Genomic DNA, 26,174 nt, shown 5'->3' on the forward strand with positions numbered 1-26,174 from the left:
TCAAGTTTTTATTTTACTCGGCAACTGAAAGAACAGAGGAGCCACCAATTGAAATGAGAATAAAACTTGGAGAACAATTTTTGTGAAGTGGAATTCAAAGGATTTTTTTTTTTCTTAGATGTTTTGAGCTTCAGATACTATTGTTGGAGACATTATTTAGTTAGACTTATAACTTCTGATTTTAGGAGAGTAGCCTGGATTAGAGCTTCACAGTAAAGACTCTTCAGTATGTAGTAATTTAAAGCCACAAGAAGGATGAAATTAACTAGGGAGTGAATCTAGGGAGATCCTAAAAATTGTACATGGTCTTTAAACCAGGAATTACATTTTTAAGGAGTTATCCAAGGGTTATAACCATACATGCAAACTAAGATTCCCCTACAAAAATATCATCACAAGATGTTTTTTTACTAAAAGATTTTTAAAAATTAACAATTTTTTTATGAATTGATTTTGGTAAAGCTATGAAATTAAATCGAAAGCCTTATTTACAAATAGTAATTAATGATGTGTGTGTGTGTGTATGCGCGCGCGCATGTATATATATATATATATATATACACGCAGATATATTAGAAGTGCATAGTTAACTATTACATTTCTAAGAAGAAATTGGGGAAACGTTACACATTAGTATTGAGTTTTAAAAATTATGTATTTAAAATAGTTTATATTCATTTTTACTTTGAATAATTGCTCTCAATTTTATATTAATCTTAAGTCAATTCATGATATAGATATGATCAAAGCTGATCTCTAAAGCACTTACGCTTTTGCTTTCATGTGTATCTCTCTTTTGCTAAAATACTAATACGTCACTCCACGGGAGAACTCAGACATTTCTTATGGTACAAACCCGAGTTTTAAACAAAGGCATTTGCTTTGAAACTGTGACTTCTCAAACATTCGCAGAGGTGAGTGACTTTTCAAACACCTCAGTCTGTTTTGCAAGATATTATCAGGGAAGAGTGGCTTCTTGTGAGGAAGTCTATTGATAACTTGTAATGTGATTATGAAAGTGAAGCATATTATTTATCTGATCTGTTACTTGTGAAACCTAAACAAAGCTAGGTATAAAAATCATCATAGGAGGGGCACAGTAAGCCTTGAGACTAGTACAGAATATTTGGTAACTCTTATTGTTACACATACTAATGTAAATTTGATTTTCTCTATTTCTAGTTGATAGTCCAAATTATGATGTCAGACATATCTTTTCTATGATGACACTGAGGGAAATGGTGACTTGGAGTGACTCCTTTAAATAAAATTATCTAATATACATACCATGTTAATTCTAAAATAATTTATAACTTGTGTCAGCAAGCATCTTACTTTGATACCACATTTCTCTTAGCTAAGGGAGTCTCCTATATATAATTTAACTTATGATAGCAATATAAATAATTTCTGTCTGTGAAAAAAGTGAAGTCCACATGAATTAAATGACTAATGCTTTATTATCTAGACCTATACGTGTGTTCTGTCTTATTTCCTCCTCAAATATAAATTTGGAGTTGGTAAATAGATTTTTGTATTTAATAAAACCTAGAAACACTTCAGAATCTAAAATATTAGTGGCTAAATAATAAGAGTCATTTTGTGACTCAAATGATATATTTTATAGCTTAGAAAAGTGAGATATTTGAAAAGTTTATTTTATTTCTTATTATTTTAAAATAAATGTGGAAAATTCTACTCTATCCACATGCAAATGATTTCTATAATCTGACGGTTTGGAAAACAGCTTTATAAAGTGAATTTTTACAATATGCTACTTTCTTTGATAACTTTATGCCATTTTCCAAATGTGTTTAGCCTTGCACACATATTCTAAAGAAGCTGTCACACAAAGAAATCCCTTGTATAAATCTAAATAATGAACAACAACACATATAGGCAATTTCAAAAAACTTTCTTGTAAAAGTTGCAGGATTTCTCCACATAATCCCCCCTAATCAGCCCAGCGCTATTGTCAAGTAAGTTATTCTGCAATTAAGAAGAAAGTAGTTTTTAAGTACTCACACTAATGAAACAATTGATATTCTATAATAATGACTTAAAGCATGGAAATCTATAAGCATGCTCAATATTACACTCTTTAGTGAATTTTTTTAATTTCATTTCTTCTAGTAGTTTATCAGAAAGTAGTACCGAATTGATTGATTTAATTTGAAACTATTTATCTCGTCTACAGCACTTGATGTGATAACATAAACAAACATGCTCATAGACCAATAAATAAAAGAATAATAGTAGGAAGACTCTAGAATATGCCAACTTCTATCTTTATAACAACCAGATAGTCAGGATAAAGAACTGAGCGGGTAAAGAGACAACAAAATAAGTCATCTTCATAGACCGTATCTCCACCAAGTCAATTCTCTTCATACTCTGATCCATTGAACTTAAAATTAGCAAGTGGAGTATTGAAGAAACTCCCCAAGAAAACGTTGGTATAAAAACATCAAATTGTATACTTTAATTAGACTATAATTTTTCTTTGAGGGGGAATACTGTCATCTTTGCCAAAGAAGAAAGCATTTTTTATGCCAAAGTTAATATGACAATTCTGAAATTTGAACTTATCCATTTGGTGGAAAGCTAGCAGGAAGTGACAGACTCAAACATCTTGCTGCTTAACTTTGATATGTCTATAATATTTGGGCAAAATTCTCATTATTTCTTTTATGAATTTGAAAAAGTACTTATTTATCTTTGTGTTTTGGAAGTTGAAATGTGTTCCTGAATGTGAGAAATCCCTTTTACTTCACCATATGTCATCTTGTCTTTTTGACACTCCAAGCCTGGAAATATCTCAAGTGTGCAGACTTCTGATTTCCAAATTATCTACTGCCAAGAAGGGAAGTGGGTATCTGAAACTCAGCCACAGACCTTGGCAAATTTCAAATTCAGAATAAAACTTTCACTTTAAAATTGTGCTCAAAAGTTGAAAGGGATTTTTTTATGTCTAATCTGTGTTCTATTGCAGGAGTAAGTGAAAATTATTACAGCCCAGTTTAAAAAGCTCCCCCCACCCTCTTTGGGCAGTTTTTAAGGATTAAGATGTAGGTTAAAGTTTTTATCCTTTGGCATTTAAATTTCACAATATAAAAAATGATAAATTCCCGCTAAGTATGAATATTGCTGAAGAAAGAATATCTTCTGGGACTTTTTTAACAGTGGATATCACTATCTTTTCTGATATTTGAGCAAGTTTCTAGTCCATAAAGTGTGGCTTGTGTAGTAATAGTAGAATTAAATATCTATGCACCTCTAAAGTGAAAAGCAAATAGTTTTTGCCATGCTGTTTATTAAATTTTTATTGTGACTTAAAAAGTGCTCTAATTAAAATCCTGAAAAAAAAAAAAGTCACATCAAACATTTCTCTACTCGCAAGTCTAGTTTTTGATCAGTTATAATATACTGCAGAATCAAGGAATTTATAATTCAATGGAAGTAATGAGAGATTCAGATTGCAGATAAGAAAAAAAGTTTAGATAGTTTCATTCATTCAGGAGATAATTTGTGTCATTTATAATATACTCTGTAACATTAAAATTGTTTAAAGTAAAAACAAAAAAATCTTTGAATTCTAGAAATGACAGGCCATGACAATCTAAATTCTTCTTGCTGTATAACATAAAACATAGCTAAGCTTACTGAATAGAGAGAGAAATATTCATGTGTCAAAAAACAGTGATAATTTATAGTTGCTTGGGGAATGCAAAGGTGCTTGTCTCAGCAATTTGGGAATTGAAAAGATCTAATTCCCACAGGGAGACGAGGAACGAAGTCTTTGTGCAAAATGATGTGCGAGTTGGAATTGAGACCTCATACAGAAAGCTACATCCTGAAAGAATTGCAGTTTCAGTAGAAAGGTACAAAGAGCAAGGTCTGTCTTTATGTACAAAATGATAAGTACTCATGTGTGTCTCTTATTACCAGGAGGTGGGGGAGGGGATGTGATTTTCTTGAAAATTCATTTTACCTTATAAATATGTGAGTTTAGAATTTATAATACTTAAGTTTAGGGACCCGCCTTAAGAAAAGGCTACCTCCCTCCAAAATATCTTAGGACTAGTAATATCACTGGAATTCTTGTCAAAAACAAATATGAAACCACTCTAGAAGCACATTCATGCAAAATATCATGGATGGAATTAAATATATCAATAATAAATATAAAGAGATAAAAACTTGCCAGATAAAAGGCAATAATTCTGATAGAAAAGAAAAATCTACCGATACTCATAAAGAAGGTAGAGGTACTGTTAGTTAATAATAGAATATGAATAGAGAGAGTGTTAATATGCCTATATAAAATCTCACAAAATAAACTTTAAATTTATTTAAGTTTTTAGGTATAAAAATGAATTTTCCCTAATAATAAAAATAAACCAAATGATATGTATATTCAGAATCTTTATGTACTAAAGAGCATAATCTCAAAATATATAAATATAATTGAGTCCTAATTAAAACACCACCAAGATTCTTTTGAAATGAAATAATCAATAGGATAAAGAAAAAATTGAAGAAATAAGAAAAAATAAATTCGTACTACCAAATACCAAGACACACATAAATTCTGCAATAATTAAGACAAGGTACTGACCCAGGATCAAAAGAGAACAAAATAAGATCAAGAAACAAATTCCAGTTTATACGGTATTTAATACTTGATAGCAATGGCATTTCAAATCAGTAAAGAAAGGGCAATCCAATTTAAAAATCGCTTTGGGATAACTTGGAAATATATTGTTAAAAATGATCCTTTAATCACCATTTATTTAAAATAACATGTATATAGCTAAATGGGAGATAATCTAGATTACTATTGGAAAAAATAAAAATATCTTTATTATTCTAGAAAGGGAGAGGCCTCCTAAGCATAAATAAAAAACCTCATAACCATAAAAGCTTACATACAAATTAAAATAGAAAAATTGTTAATGATGTTATAAATAATAGTTGTAAGAGACTATAAAATAGAAAAACTGTATAATACAAATTTAACCACTTTAACTTTTAAAATGATCCTTAGAACCAGCTAAAGAAAAACAATGGGTAAAATGATATCTACTTGTCAATATATTCACTTTTGCAAGGAATATATAATCATAATGTAAAAATATATATATATAATCACATAAATGAATGTAATAATAAGGAGATACCATTTTATCCCATCATATTGGGAAATAATTTTAAATAAACTGTTTTTCTCCTTAATAGGGTATAAATAAAGATACTTTCAAATGGTCTTGGTGAGAGTGTACATTGGAATTGCATTTTGGAAACAATTTTATGGTATTTATTAAAATTAATATATTTGCATCAATTGACCCACCCCTCCACCTAAATACTTGACATGGGAGGAGCATTATTAATAAAAGTAAAATGTGAAAGTAACCTAAATATTTATCATGGAACTTATTAATGCCCTCCAAATGGCACACATTGAAAGGTAAGAGGCATATGTGTTTTAAGAACATTTATTTACCTGATGGGAGAAATCTCTTTACAGTGTATCCATATAGGATATCATTATGTTGTGCACTTTAAATATCTTACAATTACAATTTTATTTGTCAATTAAACCTCAATAAAGCTGAAAAATTAAATATATTAATGAAATTTTTTAAAAAGAACTTTTATTTACACATACTAGAAACCAGTTTTAGCTAGCTTAAATAAATAAAGGGGGTATTTCTAAGAAAACAAGCCAGGAGACCATTGGCAGAAATGCAGCCTAGCCTTATCAAGCAAAGACCAAAGAATGGAAAAGTATCAAATACAAACTTTTTAATTTCTATCTTCTTGCATTTCTATAGATTCCTCCATTGGTTATCTGTGGGTGATTGGTTCCAGGATCCCTTGTGGATACCAAAATCCACAGATGTTCAAGTTTCTTATGTAAAATGACATAGTATTTGTATATAACCTTTGCATAATCTTCCACATGCTTTAAATAATTTTTAGATTACTTATAATACCTAATACTATGTAAATAGTTATTATACTGTATTGTTTAGGGAATAATGACTTGAAAAAAATGTATACATGTTCAGTACAGACACAACCATCGTAGGTTTTTTTTTTTTTAATTTGAATATTTTTGACCCATGATCGGTTCAATCCACACATGCAGAATCCATGGATATGGAGGGCCCACTATACTTGCTGGATTGCAAATCAGCTTTTCCTATTCCTTAGTCCACATAAGAGAATATAGCTTCTGAGTCTACTTGCTATAATTTTAAATATCTGTATAGATTCAGTTGCTATCCCAAGTCCAAATTCCTAGAACACAGAGTTGGATTGACCCAGTTTAGGCCAGATGTCTTCTGCTGGTCCAGAAAGAATTGACACATTTAGGTTTCACATGTGGAAGCGGAAGGAGCCATTCCAAAGAAGAGGGAATCGTTATGATTTTAGCATCAACCTCAAAAAATGCTCAAAAGAAATTATGCGTTTGTAAAACTGAAAAAAATTATTTCTGAGCAAGTGCATGTGATAAATCAGTGGGCTTAAGTAGAAAAGTAAGATTTTGATATAGCCATTAGAAAATTGGCAAAAGGATTTAATATGTGAAATGTTCTCTCAGTGACATTTATGATTCAGATTGAGGGACATTACTATTTTTCTCATAACGCCTACTGTAGAAGCAAAGAACATGAGTGGAAATGGTAGGGTTGATCCCAAGTTGAGATTTGGTTGAGGGTTTGACAAAAACAAGTAACTGTGGGGAAAAAAAAGGAAACCTATGATAATGCACCAAAGAAACCCTGTTCAGAAGAAAAACATAAATAAAGGTGTAGGTCATGCAGTGAGTCAAGGACGACTAGTCAAGGGACTGAAGGTATTAATGAGATCAAAGTGCAAGTGTCAAGAGTGTATAAAATTGAAAATTCTAAAAGGACAAGAAATGATAGGGGATTGGCAGTGGAATTTAAGATTTCAAAGTGGAACATTTCCCACTAAGGTCAAGGTTCATAGTGGCTATGCCAGGCATTGCTGAAATGCAGTGATTGTAAAGAACATAAGAGTCAAGAAATCTGTGAACTTTGATGCCAAGCCATCAGCTTTTTTAAATTTTATTTTAATAAATATATTTTTAAGCGAGGCAACCCTTGGTTGACTTCACAGATTGCAAGGACCTTGTCAGCTTACAATCCTTTTTTTGATTTTTTTTTTTTTTTTTTTTTTTTTACACCTACAGCACCTGGTCTTCATAGGTGGTCTCCCATCCAAGTACTAACCAGGCCCGACCCTGCTTAGCTCAGCTTTGTTGTCAGTGTGGACATTAAGTATGCTCACAATGGTACTTGTATGTCTGTATTTTAATTGACTGTAGAAGGTAGCGCTGATAGTAAAAATTCTGATTCTGGAACTCTATTCTTTAGACTTCTAATTCTAATAATTAGTCTGAAACTTTAAAAATAATGAAGTTTTAGATATTTATGAAGTCTAGTTAAGGGGAAAAGATTTAAAATACATAAAATATTATTCAAGAGCCCCTCTAATATACCTTGCTGATTATTTTAACATCTCCAAAAATCCCTTAGGTTCCATTACTACTCACACATTTTGAAATCTTCAGTACACTATGAATTCATACACATCATTTACTTTCACTGTGTTCAAATCAAGGACATTACTTTTAACTTTCATTTATATTCTTATTTTACACAAGTTAAAAATAGACATAATTTTAAATAAAAGGACTTAGTTATACAAAGTAAGCTCAGCTGCATGCTTAGCTTTTAGTAAAAAGAGAACAAGCTGAAGCTTTGCTATAAATGCTCCTCTGGGGTTCATTCTGAGGTACACTGTCATATGGGAAAACAGAATATGTATTTCTCTGTTTCTAGTTGTAACCTCTCCTAGGCAGCCTCAAAAAATTTACCAAATTTCCTAACAACCAGTGTTTTAGTGATAGCTGGTGTATTGGAATATGCTGGTAAACTTTAACCAGTGTTTGATTAGCCAACTCCTCATGAAATAATCTTGTGTTTTTCATCAGTGTACTTCTTTTTTCAGTATATATAAACTATTGCTTGCTCTTAGGTACTTGTTTATCAACTTTATTTTTATAAAGCCTCGATGATTGTACATTTTTCCCTTAATTTATGTCATCTTACTATTGATTGCCTTGACATAATATATTCATTCTTCTTCTCATTCTCAAAACTGCCCCATTTTGCACAATAAAATTATATGGTCAATCTAGTGATTCATATATATTTATTCTCACTTTCTTACCCTATCAGAAACTATCTTCCCCTTATACCCAAACTCTTCCTACCTGCTTTTGCCTCTGTTTGGGGTATTGCTGCCACATATCAAAGAACCCAAAACAAAGTCAACAAATGGCTTAACATATTAGCTACTATTTTAAAAATAATTCTATGAGTTGACCCTCAATTCTTTTGTTTCACATAGTATTGCCTGAGGGTAGTGGCATAGTTAGAAGGTTCGAAATGACTTTACTCACATGGACAGGATTTGGTACCTGCTGCTGGATAGTTTGGCCAGGGCTGTTGTGTGAGTTCTCAGTTTTCATCAGAGGGAAATGCAGGAGAAATACATTTCACACTTATGAAGGGATGATCTTATTAGGAAAGAGATCATGGGATGAGAGATTGTTGTGTTACTCTGGGAATTTACTAGGACGTGCTTATTAATCAGTGTGCTAGGCGAAATCCTAAGATAGCCCTAAAAATCCTGCCCCCTCTACAGTGTACGTGCCCAAGCCCATATTATCTCCTTTTTTGAGTGTGGGTGGGAGTTGTGAATAAGATGGCAGAGTCTTTTCCTTAATTAGGTTGCATTAAAAGGCAAAGGCATATGATAGTTATTCCTGTGATTATGTTGTGTTATGTAAGTTTTTGTTTGTTTGTTTGTTTGTGGCTGACTGGAGAGAGATTCTTCTTCTGACTTTGAAGATGTAAGCTGCTGTGTTGGGAGAAGCCACATGGCTTGCACCTGGGGGCAATCTTAAATAGCTGAAAGTGACCCCAGGTTGAGACTCAGGAAAAAAATGGGGACTCGGTCCTACAACTAAAAGGAATTAAATTCTACTAACAACCTGAATGACCTTGAAAAGTACCCCGTGTCTCAGATGAGATTGCAGCCTTGACCAATAACAACTTCGGCCAGGTAAAACCCAGAGGATAGGACCCAATTAATCCATGCAACCATGCAAACACTTGAGCCGTTTAATCTGAGACAAAGTTTGTGCTGTTTTTACACTTCTAAAAGTGTGGTAATTTGTCGTACAGTGATAGTGAAGTTATATAATAAATGTCTTAGTCAGCTCAGGCTTTCATAGCAAAATCTCATAGACTGGATGATTTACATAACAGAAATTTACTTCTCACAGTTTTGGAGGCTAGAAGTCCAAGAGTAAGGTGCCAGTATGCTTGGTTTTTGAAGGCTCTCTTGCTGACTTGCAGATGGCCACATTCTTGCTGTGTTCTCACATAGCATGAAGGAGACAAGCTCTCTGGTGTCTCTTCTTATAAGCGCACTAATCCCATCAATAATCTCTCAAAGGTCCCATCTCCAAATACCATCATAGTGGGATTAGGGCTTTAACATATGAATTTAGAGGGACACAATTTAGTCAGCAGCAATAGGGGAAAAGAAATGGTTGATTTCCTTAATTGTCAGATTGAGGTGCACATCTTCAAATAACATCCTGGAGCTGGCGGGGCCATGTCCAGTAAGTCTTTCATATATTCTCATCCTGAACTTTATTTAACGTTATCTTTTTGTCAGAGTCATTACCATTTCTTTTAGCCCAACAGAGAATATTTTTATAAGTGTAAGCACATTCTATTTCTCACTCATATTCTTTCTGTCTCATCTTTCTCAATTATATTAAGTCATATCCTCAACAACACTGCCCTGTCTTGACAGTTGTTGCAATTTGACCTCCTTCCTCATCAAGGAGAGGTAGTTACATTCAAAGTATACATTTGAGAATTTTGATAGATAAAATGATTATTTTTTAACTTTTTCACTGCCATTTTGAAATTGTTATACTTCTAGTTTTTACTAAAAGCTTCAGCTTCATGATTTATTCTAAATCTACCAAGTATCCTATGTGATGGTTGCATCTATCCAGCACTTTTACTTTACAATTTCTTTACACACTCACCTCTAGATACCTCCACCTATTTGGAAGTTGACTTCCATGGTCAACCCCTAGGTCTGAACATTTTTGAATTAAACATTTCCAAGAGATTTGCCTTTTGCTTAAATACTCATTCAGTTTTCCACAGAGCAAGACTGATGTTTTACTAGCATGCCTAGTGTGTTGTATGAATCTATGTGGCCCAAGATGGCTTATTATAACTGCATTCCAGCTAATGAAAAAGGGAAATGGAATGGAGCCAGTCTCTTTCTTGAATGAACACACCATAGAAATTGAACTCATCATATTTGGCCACATCCCATTGTTTGGACATGGCCCTCCCAGCTCTGGTGGAGTAAATTCTGCATGACTATTTCACTGGCTAAAATATTGGGATTCTTTTACCAAGGGAAGAAGGATGTTGGTGGGAGATGGGGACATTTGCTACAGTTGATAGTAGAATGTTCTTAGGTCTTCTGGGATCCTGGAGTGTTGTTATCTATTTCTAAACAATGTAATTCAGCAAATAATAAATAGAATTGGTAGCATTTGATTTACATTATATTGTAAATTTAAAATTGAGACCATGATTTGACAAACATATATGGAACTAACAAATGAATTTTAAACATTAATATTGTTTTAGTTATTCCAGAAAGTACAGTTATGATAGTGAGTGAATAGAGACAAGTATTCGGAGGTTTGGTCTTATTTAAAAGCATATTTTATTGTAAGAGAAAAAAATTACAGTATTCAACACCTAAATATGTTTTCCCTCTTATTAACAGGGCCTAACTTTAAGACAAATTTGCCTTTAAATTTTAGTGAAAACGTGTTCTGCTATAAAGAAATCCAAATATATCAACTACATGAAAGTTAGACTCAATAAGATTCTTAATCACAGTAAGATCTTTTTTAATAAGAAAAAAGAAAAAAATGTTACCATCATTATATAAAAATACAAGACAGAGTATAAACCAGATTGAAAATAACTGGCAAGTCAGCTTTTCTTAATAATAACTTTTTTTAATGATTTAACTACCTAAAGTAACTGCACCCAGAAAAAAGAGGCAAATGATTTTTAAGGGGCATAATATTTCTTTGTAGCTTTATCTCACAGATACTAAAAAGAATATATGATTGATGATCTTTGATACTATTCTATTAATCATACAAAATTTATAAATATACATTGTTATTCATCCCATAACAAAAAGATATTAATCTGAGCAAGTTTCTTGGCACTCCATTTGAGAGAGCAGTTAAAATACCCAAAATCTGAAACATAACTTTAATTATTTTCTTATTATGGAAAAAACAATGAAAATGGAAAATTTTGGCTGAATTTCATTACATCAAACTTTGTACTGTGAAATATTAGCGAAATTCAGTGAGTTAAGCAAATTAAAGTCACCTGCATCTGAAGATCCATTTCTCTAACAAGTTTATTAATGTGCAGTCCTTTGTGTATACTGAAAAATAGCTGGAACTCATGACCCAAGTATGAAAACTGAATATCCATGAATATTCTGTCACTTATTTTCAGATCTTTAGTACATGCATTTGGGAGGAGGAGAAAGGAGGGAGAAATTGATCATTTCTGTCTGAATAACTTCTGCTAAGTTAAAATAATTATTATAATCGAGCAATATTAATAAACATTCTATATGAAGTCCACGAAAATAGGGATACACTAATTTATATAGTATATTTTCACTATGAATTCTGGTAGTCTTCATGCCATAATGTTTGTAGAATAATTTAAGTGATTAATCTTTTTAGAGCATACAGATTTTCCCCTCATATATTAATTACACTTTCAAGATGAGCATTTGAGTAACATCTTTTCAGTTCTCTTTTATATATTAGAGAACAGAAAAGCAACTGCAATGTTACTTAAACCTTAAGAAAAGGAGTTGTTTTCCATGTTCCACTTTATCGAGCAAAGACAATAAGACCTCATATAAATTACGAGAGCATAAATTATAAAACCATTGATGACACATTTATAAAGAGATAATATTATTGATTCCAGAAATATAATGTAAAATCCCTTAAAGATTTGTTTTTGAAAACTATGATTATGAATTAAATGATTGACACAACTATTTTTAAAAGGATAAATAACTTTTTTACTTAAATACAATTTCATCTTAAGATTCTTTTATTCATGTAAAAAATTAGTTAAGAGGAAAATTAGTGTTAAAAAAATGTTTTAAAATATTACCCTTGCTTTCTACCAGATTATCAGTGATTTTTGTTCCAAATCCAATTTTATCTTTTCTGTAATCGACTATCCTGACCATTCTTTTTTCTTATAACTCTTCTCGCTCTTGACTTTCATTACCACAGTTACTTGTGTTTCCTCTTGTGCCTCTGGATTGCTTCTTTTTAGGCTTCTACTTAACACCTCCTTTCTGGCCCTGTTTCTCAGCACTGGTATCAACCATGTACCACCCACTATCTTCATCCTTCTCCTCTTACTCTTGCTGGTTAACCTCCATGAGTCTAATCTCACCCAGTTACCCATCTGATGATGGGCCCAAAATCTAGTTCTCTAGTCCTTATTTTAAAGAATTTTAATTTTCAGTTGAATTTGTACATCTCCTAAACTTCAGATTCTTATTGCAAATTGTTTGCTGAATATTTTTCTATAAACAAACCTCAAGTAGTTAATAGTAAATAACTCAACGAATGAACTAATTTTCACCCTCTTCATTACAAATCTTCTTCTAACATTTTATACAAAAATATTGGTAGATATCTGCATCATATATCCAAGTAATTACCGGATCCTCTTTATCTCCCTGCTCTCAAATACATACACATTTGGTCACCATGTTCTTTAATACTTAAATTTGAAATACTTATTGATGTACATCTATCCCCTTATCAGTCTTTCTCATCAATCTCTTGATTCCTGAACTAGATTAAGCTATTGTCCCATCTAACATCTTGGAAAGCTCACCATGTCCTTATGCACTGTCCGTCTCATCCAATAAAACTTTCACACTGTAACAACATTCATTTTCCTAAATATGAACCTGACCATTCCACTAAAGAACTCTTAAGTGATTTCCCTTCCCAATTCCTTAAAATGGCTCATGTGACTCCTCAGTATGACCATGAGTTTATTTACTGTTGCATCTCTTTTCAATATCATGAATTGAGTTCTGTAGTGATACTAGACAATCCCTTCTATCATAAAACAGTGGTTTTCAAATCGTTACATGCATAGCAACCAACAAGAGAGCTTGATGCAAGTACAGTTTCTTTGGCCCCAACCAGAGATAATATTTTAGATGTCTGGGGAGAAACCCAGGAATCAGTAGTTTCCATATATATGGCTAAGTAATATGGTGCAGGGGATCTATGGATAATAATTTTAAAGTCTGCTTAATGTACTAAGCCATGGCATTTTTGCTCTAGCTGTGTCTTGCTGGCTGGAGATGCTTTTTTTTTTTCTGTCCTACATTGATGCCTACTCATTCTTTTAGACTATCTCTGGTAATACTCACCTCTCACTTCCATTTAATCAGTTATTCTCACCTCTGTGCTTCCATATAATTTTGTACATTTTTTAAATTTGCTACAATTCTAAGTCATTACATATATGACTAACCAATTACATTGAAAATTCTTGATGTCATCTCCATTTCAGTTCTAGTCTAAAGTAGAAGTTTAATAGCTCTTTATTGTATTAAACTGAATATATTCTACTTATATGTGGATATAATTTTTAAAGTAAAACACTACCAAAGAAAATAAAAGTCTTAAACATCAATAAGATATCTTTTGTTATGTTTAAATTAGTCATTTGTAAGATTTGCAGATGACAATTTATTCAACATATGAAATAATAGGATTCAAATTTATCTCAGCTGGTTCAGTAACTGGAATGTGATACATATGGCTAAATAAATAGTACCATATTTATGTTAAAAATTAGTTGCACCAAGACTAGATGTGGGAAACTTATTGAGTAATAGTCCATGTGGAAAATAAGAGGTTATATTTGATGACAAAAAATACAACTCAAGAGTGTTATTTGACTGGCAAAGGAGCTAAAGCAATTTTAGCCTGTATTTGTAAAAGTTTGGTGCCCAATCACAAGGAGAGAATGATACCTCTACAAGCTACACTGATGTATACAAATATTAAATGTTATCTTGATTCCATGTCACCATATAGGAATATTTATAAACTGTACCTGTGTGTAGAGTATCAGTAAAAGAACATGAAAATAGTTTGGGAATGGTCACTTGATAAATTATTGGAAGGCCTGCTTGGAAAAAAAGAGTAAATATATCTGTGCTCAGTGTATGAAACACTGTAATAGAAAGGAGAGAGATGTTTTGGATTTTCTTCAGAGATAACTGGAATCAAAGTCATTCTGGTGAGGCAAAAGTTAGCTCAGGATAAATAATTTTTGGTCGAATTTGTATATTGGAATACAGCATATCATGAATAACAAATTCCTTGTTCCTGAAGAATTTAAGCTCACCCATCATGGAAGGTTACCTGTCCTTACCTGGGTGAGCCTTGTACTAGATAGACAACCTTTAAACTGCCTTTCCTAAGATTTCTACTTTAGAAAAATTTGTTTGCTGTTGCTTGTTGCATATTTCCCCAAACTTTTCATGTTATTCCTCAAATTTAATATATTAATCGATATAAAACATCTTATTATAAACTATGTGTGCATGTAAAAATACTACTCAAATGAACTTAGATGGAGGTAATCCTATTTCAACTGAATACAAACTCACGTCACATGCTCACGTGTATGCACACACACGTGCGTGCACGCACACACACACACACACACCAATTTATACATAGTTACAATTAGAAATACTGCTGCTATTGCCATATTCTGATGTGGGATTCTTTCTGTTTGTCACTTCTCAGACTGCCTCTCTTAATGTGATATACAGTGAGATGTAGAGAATGAGTGGGCATGAAGAACAAAGGAGGCTTTTTCTCTACACTGACCTAATGAGTTTAGCCATTTCACAGAGCAGACCTTTTTTCATTGTAGCTACCTCTCCCTAGTCTTCTTCATTTTTTCCCCATTTTATTTTGTACCACTGGCTGAACTTTTGTCTAATAAAAACAAATTTGAAGTAAAAGCAAAAGTTCTTAGATGATTAAGTTACGTTCATTATGTTAAAGGACTGAGAGCTATTATCAGATAAGTAGATAAATATTTTTGGGAAACAGGGCATTTTGTGGAAGGTCAGCTATGGGATGACGGGTAACTCAGAAGAGAAGGAAGCCACTTAGGATGGCTTATGGGACAAGATCAATAAACAAGCAACAATAATTGTTAAAGGTCTTTCAATTGTATGGAATACTTTGCAAATGTTATGTCATGGAATCCATAGAGCCACCTATAAAGTAACCATTATTAAGCCTTTCTGTAGTTGAAGAACACTTCAGTAACCTACTTAAAATCATGTTGCTAATCCATGACATAGCTGACTTTAAATAAGAATTTTTTATCTTAAATCATTCTTTCATTAATTCAGCAGATATGTGCTTATGTAATTTCCACAATAATTTTACATGTTTGAAGGACAAGGAGATTATGCTTCAAGAAGTATGTCAACTTTCCTATGGACAAATAATTAAGAAATGTTAGAGATGAAATTTTAGTCCAGGTTTAATAATAGCCGTCTGTTCTCCCTTAATGCTTTAATCAGTAGAGAGTGGCACTATGTATTTTTTATGTTACATTTAATTTACCTTTCTATCTCTGTCTGAATTTGAAGGTAATTCCTAAAATGAAGGTAGTCAAGATTTCTGGCAATACTTTGGAAAGTTGGAGTCATTATCTCCTTCTACTTGTTTTTTCTCCCATTCTTTATTACCTGTTTAATCATGTTTTGTCTCTTCCTTTGTTATTCCTGAGTTATTTTCTCTTTATTTCTTAGCAGTTTTCTTGTGATATAAAAACTTGCTAAAATATTAACATGTACGTAAAGTCAAGACAAATGGGAGAGTAACACAGTAGTTAATGGTGTAAGGACTTGGTATGAGTGAGTGCTCAATTTAATTACAGTTCTGATCATTCTGCTCTTAGCAAGCTGGGCAATCCAGAACAAGCTTCTAAATTTCTAAGCCACTTAATCGCCTCTGAATACTAAAGATATTAATACCTCCCTATAGTGGGGAGCATGGTTATTAGCACTACAAGAAATGATGTATATCAAAGTGCCGGACATGTGGTTTATGCTCAATAAAGGTAAAATACAGTAAAATTTCCTAGTGATTCTGTTAGATTGTTGTGTTATGGCAAATGATGCCTGACCATATAAAGAAAAAAGAAGGTAAAAGAAATATTCTGGATGTAATTTCTATTTGTTTTAGAAAGGAAAGTTTAAGAAATTATGGTGACAAATATCTCACAATGGCATGATGTCAAATCTCAGCATTAAATTCAGAATCTTGAGCCTTTGTTTTGCTTCCAAAATGTAGACATCCAAGAGAAACACAGGAGCAACAGCAATGTAGCTCTGTAACCTAATAACGTATCGCTGAACCCTTCTAGCACGGCTAATGTATTTTCAGTTTCAAATGGCTATAAAGCAAATTTCTCAAATGCACTTCAATCTGGTTAGATACACAGCATGACAATAGCTGTATAGAAAAATCAGTTTATGGTTCACGATAATTCTATTTTAGTTATATGCAGAATGTCTGCTGCACTCACTCATGGCTCTGCCTTAAAGACTTGGCTGTTCGACATTTATACATCCATTAATTAGCAGCTAGGCATGATTTAAAGGATAATGTTCCTGGCGTTCAGTGTATATGAAGCAGTAAACAGCTTTTGTGGAAGATTAAATGCTGTAGCAAATCAGAGACATTTGGTGACCCCCAGAAGCCATTTGTTGCCAGAAAACTGCAATGCTACAATTATTGTGCCAGGGGGGAAAACATATTCAACTGATAGCACAACAAACAGAAAAACACATTTGAATTTGTCTCTTGCATGTTTAGAAATATGGCTTCTTTCTTTTTTTTTCTACTTTAATTGAATATCATTTGAAGTAAAGTTCATATGAGTCGTTAAATACAATGTATTTCAAAATATCAATTGAAAAGAGTTAATAGTTTTAGAGATCAATATATATTTGTAATTGAGAAGTTAGGATTATGCAGCTAACTTGAAAAATGATGAAAATAATTTTCTCTTATTAAATTTGAATTTAAATCTGAAAGAGGTTTACCTGTTCCTATTTAGACACTGTCAATAAAAATGTGGATTTTATACTATGACAATACATATCTTTCTAAAGATAGTATTTTTATAGGACTTTATAAAAATGTTTTAGCTTGATACAATGAAAATAAGAGAAATGAATTCTAATTATTGTTTCTAAAAATCTCTTACCAGTTTTATAAATTAACATATTAACTTGGAAATTTAAATATGAATAAAGACCCCCAAAATAAACTAAGTTGGAATAATATTTTTCTAATGCATTTCCTTGACCACTGAATGTCCAAGTTCTTCTACCATTAATTTTGCAATTTTTCGATCCATTTAAGTATTTTTTCTGAATGAAATATAACTGAAATTTTAAAACAAGTAAATATTCAAGAATAAAAAAAGATGTTTGATAACATGTAGTAGTCAATGCATGGAGAAAAGTTCTTTTAATACATATACGTGTTTATGTTCCAGGCTTACTGGAAAAAATTACATGGTTTAGTAAGCTGGTTTAGCTCTCAATAAGAAAAGAATTTCCACTGTTATTTCTCCGTAATTGGATTTGGTACGCATTGTAAAAGAAACAGCGTCTTTCACTGAGCAGTGTTAGTAACCCATTTTATAATAATACAAAAGGCTTCTTACACCACGTGTTGATCACCATGAATGCTTGTCTAACCCACTCCTCTCTCTTTTCCAGAAGCCTTTCTCCAGGCTTGTGTGGTTGTGGATGGGGAATCTGGGGTCATCATTTTCAATGTTTCTCTTTGATTTTTCTAAATCACAGCGTTTAAAGTGCCATCAGAAGTTCCCAAGTTTCAAAACTGTTTTAACGCTAAAGGTGCATTTTATTTGGAGAAGTGGGATATTGCACTCCGTGAAATCCATCTCTTTTTTGAATGGCTGCTGGGGAAGAGACATTCCAATAGTTTGAAGCCCTGCTTTAATGCCTAGAGAAAAGACTGTGGATGCACGGAGGGATCTGCCGGCACTGTGACTAAAATGTTTACTTTAGCAAATACTGCTCTATTAAATTTCAAAGTGGTTCTTTTTGAATTTTAAATTGTAAAGGAAACCTGGCCTCTATTCTTGAAAGCTTTGGTTTAAACATAAAAAAGGAGAAAGTAGCTTTGAAGTTTGAATGAGATGCATGAACTCTTTTTTTAATTTTTTTCCCTACAAAGTTTGAAGAACTTATAGGGCAAGCGTGAGTGCTATTTATTATTCTAACTTATGACTTGAGTGATATTCTTATTTTTTCACCCTTGACCATTTCTCCTTTTAAAAAAAAAGATTTAGATATTAATATGAGGTTTTCTTTAGTATGTTCCAATCAGAGAATGTATCTAACAAGATAGCTGTATGTAATTTTTTCCCTAAACAAACCCATTTTATTGCTCTTTAATGGGCATCTAATTTTTCAAATTATAGCTAGATTCCAGGGTTTTTATTGGTACTCTTAATTCATTTCTCTGCAGTTTACTATACACAGACCTAGTAAAAATATGGAAAAAGTGTGTTTTTGGCATAGGTGCTCACCTTAATGAGTATTTATTTGAGCAGATGAGTGCTTGCATAATTGAACAATTCATGGACCAGAGATAATTGAGCATTACAATAAGTTATGTCATCTATTTATAAATGGGAGCCATTAACTCTCTACTTTGCTTATTGGAATGAACTTTTTAAACCAAATAATTACAAATGCACATTCACAAAATAAGCCTTTTCAGGGTCAGTTCATCTTATTCAATTAATGAATAATAATCCTGATAGTATTTAGTTTTTATTTAAAAATGAAATAAACATTTTATTATAGATCTGTTAAAGTTTTACTCTTAGCAAGTAAATATTTAAAATAATTATAAAGATCATTATATGTTGAGTAAAATCTATTTACTTCATATTTTTTCCTAGAAATTCTACATAACATTTTTTGAAGTAAAAAAATCATAGTGTTATTCCCATATGTTATTACTTTTGTATCTTAATTCAAAAACTCCCACCAATAAAATCTTTTCTCAGCAGAATATTCTCTTATTAAATAACAAGATGGTTAATATGTCTCTAAATATGGCAAAGAGGAAGAGAGCTTTTAGGATTCTTTTTTTTCCCCCTCCAAAATACCTGTATCTCTTTTATACTCCTTTATTCTATCTTGCATATTTGGATTAAGACACTAATGATATTCATACAAAGTGTTGAAAATACTTAAGAATCAGTAAGATATGGCCATGCCTTATTAAAACAGCCAATCAGATGGCCTACTTCCAATTGAAACTGATGTTGGCTGATACCCTGCATAGCCGGTGGCTCCAGACACCAGTACTGTCTGTCCGTAATGCGTCTTCGATCTTAGAGGAACAGCGGACAGAAACAAGGGCCTCCAGGAACTGAGCAGCACTCTTCTATCATATTCTCCAAGTGGCTGTTTTATGAAAGAAGATCTATTAGTAGTGACTTTTGGCCAGACAAATTCTAATAAATGCCACATGTCATTTTCCTCTTTGGGAGATTTCACTTGCACATTAGAACATTAGGTCCTGCAGTAAAAAAAAAAAAAAAAAAAAAAAAAAAAAAAAAAAAAAAATCAAGCATTATCAAAGGCCCATATCCCTTGCCTTAACTGTTTCATAATAATTTGACCTGTTTTGACCTGGTGCCTGGTGCTTTAGAATAATAATATCAAGAAGAAGTAATGCAACTATAATTTTTATAGCCAAGTAACCACTGCATAAAAATGTCTTTCCAATTTCAGTTCAAAATAAAGATTATCTTTCTAATATTAGAACTATGCAATTATAGAGTGGAATGCCTTATGAGGTAGTGAGCTCTCGGTCATTTGGTTGAATTCCAGCAAAGACTGGTTATTTGTTCAGCAGATTGATGTGTTAAAAAGATCTCTACACTATTTTATTTTTACTAACTCACAAAGAAAGTTCAAAAGTAGGAGTATATGATTTTCAATGCCTTATTTAAAATTTTATTTTTCATACACATCACTTTGCATACTAATACGTTAAATAACAGATGAGGGAGCCATATCAAACACTTAAAATCTTAATTATAGATGCATGCAAATAACTATGTATTACTAATACCTATTTAAGTCAATGTATACTACTTTGTTCAGGGCTAGTGATTGGAAATTAATTCAAATGATTTAACTTAAGTTATGTATAAACTATATGAACTACAGATTAAACATCTTTTGAAATAACTGGCATAAATAAATCCCAAACCACTAAAAAGACAATCTTGAATTAAAGCCAAATAGTTACAAAACACTAACAAGTTTTTTAAATATTTTTGTTCTACCATGCTTTTTTAATAGCATGTCAACTATAATGTTTAAAATAGTAAACACTTGTTTAATATAAATGGTAATCTTTATGTCAATTTCTACCAGATATTTAGGAAAGCCTTTAGATATGAATCACATGTTGGCCTTCTCTGAGGGTTCTCAACACATGAATCATGTTACCAAAAATATATCTGCTATGACCAGATTCCTCTCAATGTTATCATTATTACTTTCTGGAATATTTAAGACCTACTGTAATAATGTCATATGAATAATAAAGTAGATTAAAAACTCCTCAACTTCAGAGAGAGAGAGAGACATGCATATTTTCAAAAAGGCACCTAAGGGATTCTAATCTCTTTGATTATAATAAATACGAACTCTTGAGTGTACTGATGTTTGCGACATCAGATGACTAGTAAAGTTTAACATCCCCAAACTACAACTTGTAAAGTTCCTATAAAATGATAGTGTGTTTTCTAACTATGCTACTTTTAAATTCCACATTTTATTAAAAATTTCCCAAATATACTAACCACTAAGTGTCACTGGATCTAATGAAGGTATTAACAAAAAAAAAAAAAAAAAAAGAAGAAGAAGAAGAAATTTTGGATTAATAATGTATATCTCTATGGTTAAACTTGAAATCATTTTAGACTTTTAGATGTAAGTTTGATTTTCCTTAAGACATAGATAATTTCTCTGAATTACTTGATTTAAATGAGACGAGATTACTAGGTAATTCTGTAACTCAATCATTATGCAGTCATCTAGGGCAAAAGTGAACTGTTCAGAAACATTTTCACATATGTAGTTTGTATAAACCATAAGGTTATGATTAAGAAAAGTTAGGAAAATGTATGACTCTGGCAGAAGCAGTTGTATCAGCCCCTTTATCTTCTTGCTATAGACAGGAATATCCTCAAGGAAAGAAGATTGCCTGTTTATTATTTTGTGAGTCAAGAAAGTTAGTATTTCTACTTTAAAGGTACTGATTTTTTTAAAATGACTCCCAAAGCATAAGTAAATGTAACAATATGCTACTTTAATCCAAACTCACATCATCAAAAAAGTGCCTAAATTAGGATTCTGTGCTAGATCTAGCATTGCCAGGATTTTTTGCCCTAAGAATGCTCAACATATAATGTAGAGCCATGTCCACTCCAGATTTTTAATGGAATAAACACCTCACAGGACTATTTCTATTCTCTGTAGCTTTCACATTTCAAATAAAGTTGCCCAACTTCCACAAAATGTCCCTCCTCGCATTTATTGCCTATCATACAAGTTAAATGTAAATTTTTCCATCTGGCCTTTGATAATGACTTAAATTTTAAGCCCTTAAATAGAGATTGTTGTCAGTTCTTGTTGTAAGTTTTTAACTCATATTCCCCCAAACTTCTTTAAGTTTAGATGCTTAATTATTTATATAGCTTGCAATAGAAATTAGTAAGGAATTTATTTCTAAATTTCTGATAGTTCCTTAATGTTTTGGTACGTTTGTTTTATCCAACGTCTCACATTAGTTTCCTTTCTGAAAAATTCTCAAAAGCATTTTGACATTTTATTAAATAAGCAAATACATAATAAGTAATGTCATATGAAAACACTTTGTTGGGTGTTGCGGAAGACAAAAAGTAGTAAAGAAGAAAAAAAATTTCCATGATGAAAGAATTAAATGGGAAAGGAAATATTTCCAATAGTGGAATTCTGGAGGAAAGTTAATATTTCCACAAAAATATGCCATGGAGAGGGAATTCCCATATTGGCAAGCAGTGCCAGTTTCATTGAGACTTCTGGTTATTATGGCCTACTAAAGTATCTGGTGCAGTGTGTTTAATCCAAAATCAAAACAACACATTTCTAAGAGCACTCCATTTATTTCAGAAAACCATTTTTTCTCTGAGTTTTTAATCTCTTTCTCTGTAAAGAACATCTTTTCTAATCTATATTCATGAGAAGTTCTATAAGTTCGAGTAACAAATGGATGAATGTACAAAAAGCACTTTGAAAATTGCTATTCAAAAGAGCAGACCTTTTTTGTCAAGCTCTTTATGTAAATTTAAGATATTGATATGGATTTTTGAGGGGAAGTTCTTGAGAGATATAAAATGTAAATGTGTTACTGTTGCATCAGTACCCTTTGTAAGAAAAGCACCCCAATTTTAAGGAGATGCCCGACTATGAAAATCAGAGAAATGTTTACCCTCAGATTTCAGGCCATGACTAGTTTCAAAGAGACAAGGGATGCCTCTTAGATTATTCTTTTTTTCTTCAGGAAACATCAATTACTCGAAAAGAAACTTAAAAAAAAAAAAAAAGACTTATAAGGCAAGTAATATCTATTTCTTCCCCAGCCTGTATGCAAAGTAAAGGATAAAGCTTTAAAAAATTGCCATTTGATACCCCCCCCAAAAAATATTTTTAACAGCAAAATATGAAGCATGGTATGAAAGAAAGGAAATCAGAGTCCAAGGAGATTCAAAATTTATAATGTTCAAGTCATTCTCTTGGACCATTTGAGCACACTTCTCACTCTATAGTCAACCTTTACTCTTCTAGTTTCCTTAACTAATCTAAATACAATATTCTATCTGCCTTTTCAACATACCACAATTTAAATTTCTCCTGCATTTTCCTGTTAAAATTCTAATTCCTTAATAATTCATGGACTACTCTAATGAGTTACTGATAAAGTGACCACCTTCATAATTAAAGAAATTTATAAAGACCAAAATATAAAATTAACAGATTTTTTATATATTTTATTGGTAGGTTCAGAGTTCCCTACTATTAAAAAATAGAGGCTGACAAGAAATTGAAATCTCTAAGATAATTGAAATACAATACAAAATCACATTCAAAAGGAAAACATGATGATTAGAAACATTAATATCCCATTAAACATATTCGTGAGCCCCTGAAAAATCAAAAGTCCCAGAAATGGTCAATTTCAACAGATCCAAGGAAAGATCACTTCAGAATTTCTCTTCATTCTCTCAAAGTTGATCACACAATATCTCATTTCCAGTAGTAACTATTGCATTAGGCAAACATTTTAAATATTAAGTTTTCATCAAATACTAACTGAACACATTAGTGATCATGTAAATAGAAGGAATAAAACAATATAGTTATGGTGGCTTATAATTACTGGAACTTTGTAATAAGCAATTTCTCTCGATATTAGTTTCTTATGGGAATAGATTTAGAAAGGAAGTAAAAGAAAAAGTTACAAAATTTATCTAGATAACTATATACTGATTGCTATTTTGGGACTTTCCTAAGACCTTACAGAATGATATGTTCACATTCAAGCTAAACTAAATGTACTAAAATATTCAAATGCTGTATTTACAATTTTCACAAAAGAAAAATAAGGAAAAGGGTGGCAATAATTGTGGCTTACAGCTTAGGTTAAAGGAAAGAGTTATATACTTGTCAATGTTGCCGTGTAATCCTGAAGGAGATAAATGTGGGTGTATTCACTGAAAATAAGTGAGCAATGATAATTATTTCCACTTACTGGCTTCCACTTTACAGGATTGCAAAGTTCATTTGCAAGCTGTTTGACAAATCATAGGACTTTCAAATCAAATACTGTAGGAAGAAATACAGCCATACTTCTGTTAATACTTCTGGAATGCAAATATTGCCAACAAGACACATTTTAATCTCAAAGAAATTTAATAACAAAATAAAATTTGACCTGGATTCATATGCTTTGTATAGACTTACATTTTAAAAGCTCCATCTTTAGAAATAAAGGACCCCTCTCACTTCTAGAGCTTTGATTGTGCATTAATTAAACATTTATTTCCTTTTTTTATTTTTAACCTAATTTCTAACCTAGAGTATTAGCGATATGTTTTTACTCCAGTAAACTTTAAACCAAAGCTGCTAATTACAATAGCAGACTATATCTACTGTGTAATCCTAACCAATCTTAAATATTTGAGATTCACCTGATCTTGACTCATTACAAGTAAAAAATGGGTCAAAACAAAAATTGCTTTGTAGACATACAAATATTTGGTTCTTAACTTTACTGACACTGGGTTTCTATGCAATAGGAAATTTTTTCCTCAGAATCATCTTGGGATATGTGATTCTCAAATTTTACTTTACCATAATAAGAAAGAATGCTAGTTCACTGATCTTTTTGATCTGAGGTACCTGCAAAGCTAAACCATTATAATATTGCAGGGCTGAGCTTACTTCTAACTAGACACTTAAGCATATCAAATGCAGTACTTGAAATTCAACTTATTTAATGGCAATGAACATTACTATGATGCAAGGAGATTCATAATTAGCAAAAATACATTTTCAAGATATGGTTTCACATTCGAAGTTTATTTTCATTAACATTTGAAAATGTATATAAATCAACAGAATAAATATGAGTTCAAGATGCTGTGGGACTTATTTTCCCCATTGATCATGAATGAAAGCCATTATAATTAATGGTGACTATGTATCCATATCAGTGAGCAGCTTCTCTCTTCATTTCTGTATCTGGATTTAGACTGTTTTATTTATTTATTTCCCCATCTAGATAATACAGATGTCTCAATGACTTCCTCATATCTGTAAGATACTGCTAAAGCATCTTAAATAATACTACACAACTATTTCTGTTCAAAATTTGATTACTGATGCCCTCCCTTGGTTGACAGTTATATGGACTCTATTCTCATTAAGAAGGTTTATTATAGATGTATATTATATATATACATATATATGCTTACATATATAATAAACCAATAAGCATAGACTAATATCAGTGATCCGCTAGAAATATTCACCTTGGCATTTAAGTCAATGTTAATTTTGACATTTGTTAACCCCAACCCATAACAACTTTCCTTTCCTCTATCCTCCTAGATAATATATTTTCCATACCATGACAATTTAAACTTGTAGCTTTTCATGAACACATCGTCATTCTCTAGACAGCACAGCTGGATTTAAGATCTTTGGTGATCTTTGGTGCTAGTAACTGCTCCCTTTCCTCTCTTCCTTTGCTCCATTCTTCATGAGAAGAACTTACCTCTTTGGATAAAATTTCCCAATATCCACTATCAGTTGGCTTCTAGCAACATTCGACAGTGGAGACACTTGGAGGGGGTTGAGTTGGATTTTGATTTTGCAGGTCAGTGGGAAAGGAAAAACCAGTTATTTTCAACTTTATCTCTGCTGGTCAGTTTATTTAACTGTCTTCTGCATATTCCAAGCCTTCATCCGACTGGCCTATTGTGGTTCTAGCTTTGAAAGGATGACTTCTGGTCTCTAGTAGCACCATCCTTTATCCCTCCAATCTAAGGGTGACAGAAGCTTCCTGGTATTACTAATCTCTGAGTTACTTCATAATCCCCTTTATGGCTTCCCAAAATCCACATCACCTTTGCAATGGATTCCCAGAATTAACTATCCTGTTATAAATATTTTAAGTGGTTTCTTTTTTCCTAGTTAGACTCTGATATAACAATTTTACAAATTATTGT

At 31.9% G+C, this 26,174-nt stretch overlaps 1 pseudogene; it reads right to left on the reverse strand.

Annotated features, from left to right (window-relative positions):
- Nucleotides 1–26,174, reverse strand: part of LOC107505431 — a 60,255-nt pseudogene that overhangs the window by 13,385 nt on the left and 20,696 nt on the right.

This window comes from Rousettus aegyptiacus, unplaced genomic scaffold (assembly GCF_014176215.1).
Source record: "Rousettus aegyptiacus isolate mRouAeg1 unplaced genomic scaffold, mRouAeg1.p scaffold_m13_p_1, whole genome shotgun sequence".
Lineage (NCBI taxonomy): Eukaryota > Metazoa > Chordata > Mammalia > Chiroptera > Pteropodidae > Rousettus > Rousettus aegyptiacus.